This window comes from Gavialis gangeticus, unplaced genomic scaffold (genome assembly GCF_001723915.1).
Source record: "Gavialis gangeticus isolate Ggan-Ray unplaced genomic scaffold, GavGan_comp1, whole genome shotgun sequence".
NCBI classification, from domain to species: domain Eukaryota; kingdom Metazoa; phylum Chordata; order Crocodylia; family Gavialidae; genus Gavialis; species Gavialis gangeticus.
The window spans coordinates 935,516-938,247 of NW_017729001.1; positions in this window are offsets into that span (position 1 = coordinate 935,516).

Genomic DNA, 2,732 nt, shown 5'->3' on the forward strand with positions numbered 1-2,732 from the left:
CTCCCCTCCCCCCGCCGTTGTGGCGGGGAGGGAGAGATGGTGGGGAAGAGGGGTGGGAGGAGAATGGGAAGGGGGGGTTATACTTGTGGTTGTGTCCTGCCATGGTGGCGGCCATCACTGAAGGAGCAGAGGAGATGTGGGGAGTGGCCGTGTCCCTGCCCTGGCCTGAGGCAGCAGAACGCAGGCCTCTGTCCCCCTCCCCTGTCATTTTTGATGGGCAATTTGCTAGTTTAACATTATAAAAGCCTTAGTCTGTCTGTCTGTCCATAATGCTTTATTTGTGCCCTGATTGGCTGTCTCGGCAGGCAGTCAGAATGCTCTGGACAGACAGGACAGATGGTAGAGTGCCACCATGACAGTGAGGACTGAGGAGCTGGGGTGGGGTGCCAGGCCAATGGAGCTAGCTTGGTCCCCCCTGCCCCACTCCTTGGAGGCAGAGAGCAATGGCAGGGATGAAGCTGAATGGCCTTACCACACCCCCCCATCTGCTCCTTGGAGCCAGGGGCCAGATCATACCCCCCCATCACCCCCCAACAAGATCCGGCAAGGAGACGGGGAGGAGGAGAGGGGGCAGGGCTGCCATGGCAGTGGGGGGCAATGGGGTCGGGCCTGCAGCAGGGGGCGGGGGAAGAAGGGTGAGTGGCCCTTCTTCCCCCGAACCCAAATTGCCCGGGGGGGACAGGGTTGGGTCTGAAGGGGGCGGGGACGGACTAGCACGGGGGGGTGGGAACTGGAGCACAGGGCCAAATGCTGGCCTCTGTCCCCACCCCCTCATTTTTGATGGACAACTTGCTAGTAGTAGTAGTAATAATAATAATTATTATTATTGGTTTTTCAGGTACTCCAGGGAGGATGGAATAGAACTGATGCTTAAATCCACTTATGCACCCAATAGGTAGAATAGAATCTGACCCCAGGGATTTAAATTCTATCTACAGCAGTACATTTGTGCAGTTTAGACAGGGGCTGTTGTGCCAGTATATGGCTCCAGAGTTCCTACAATAAAACAGGTGTTCTTGCTAATTCTATTCTGTCAGTGTAATAAAATACTAGCTCCTGCTCACCACAACTAATTGAAAAGAAAAGTAAATGATGAAAAATATTATTTAAAAACATGAAGAAAGCTCTTGTTTTCATCAGACAGGATAAAATAATTTGCTTTTGTACTACGTCAGATAGTTTAAAATTTGTTGTATGTTTTTTCTATTTGTTATTCAATATTAACTTTAATTGCTAGGCAAATTTAAATTAACTTTACTTTTTAAATGGTGATTTTCCATTTGTTAATGAGAAGTCTAGGTAGTTTAGCTTTATTCTATATGGTTAAATTAGTTTCCTACCTGAAAGTTTCAAAGGGACACTGTCAACTTTAACATTTTACATACACCTCTTTATTCATGTTGCAAAACATACGTTAAAGTAGAAATAAATATTTTCATTAAAATGAAATAATATTAACTATAGCTATTTGTTGCTATTTGATTACTTTTTATGTGTTTTTTCCCCTAGGACAATGAATACAATTGTGCTCAGTTTCACTTGTTTATAGTCAGTTTTACTTTCAGGTATAGTTAATTTGAGGGAAAGTTTATTATTAAAGATAGGCAAATGTTTGTTTTAAGAGCTGTTTCAAGTGGAACAAAAACAAACATGTATGAGGTAAGGGTCTTTATATCAGTCTAAAAAGCATCCTAAAAGTGTGGGGCAATTTGATTTAGCTTTTTAACATGGCAATCTCCATGGAAACTATAATGTTAAAAGGAATAATTTAATTCTAAATTACTTTTTGTATTTTTTATTTATTTATAAATACACTTACTGCTAAATATTTTGTTTTGTTTTCTAAGATATAGCAAAGTACTGGTATGCCCTGTATGTCACATTAAAAGCAATGAGTGATTTGGGTTCCTCTTCCAACTACTCTTTTGGTGCCAGCAATATAGTTGAAAGGGCCCTGGCTATTTATTTATTTATTTAGCGTCTGGATGGACATTATCATCTTTTTGTGCTGGAGGATGGACAAGCACAGTTATTCACCGTTAACACGTGATCTTTCACTCTGCAGCAAGTGACAGGAGGTTTGGGCTCTCTAAGGCATCCCAATAATAAAATATATCAAGCGATTTGCCTGCAGTTAATATTGCCAGCAAGGCGGAAGCCCTGGTTTGTTTTTTACAAAGCACCTTGCGCTCTTGCCAGAGGGCCGAGCATCACGCCAGTGGTAAGCGCTGAGGAAGGGGAAGTTTGTGAAGACTCAGATTGTCCAGACTTGTCCCCAAGTCGCCACATTTGGGTAGCCCCTGCAACCCCAGGGCCATTCTCTTTTCTTGGACCAGCGGCCTGGTTGGGATGAAGTCAGACAGGTTTTGGCCTGGAAACCACCACCTTCAGGTGTCTAAGGTGAGCAGGGCAAGGGGAGGAGCTGCGGAGAGGGGGCCTGGCCCACTTGCACTAGACCCAGGGCCTGACCCGGCTCCCAACAAGCAGCCGACCCTGCTCCAGCTGGAGGCGGCGCCGGTGCAAGCCGCTGCCCCCGAGCCCGCGGCCAGTTCCTGACTCCGCAGCGCCCCCAGCGGAGCCTCGGGCCGGCGGGGGTGGGGGGGGCGGGAGTCGGAGCGCTGCCCCCCCCTCCCGTCGGAACGCGTCACGTGGGGCCGCGGCGGCCAATGGCGAGGCGCGCTGGGCCTAGCGGCCGCCATTGCTGTCAGAGCGGACAGAGGCGGCGGCCGGGC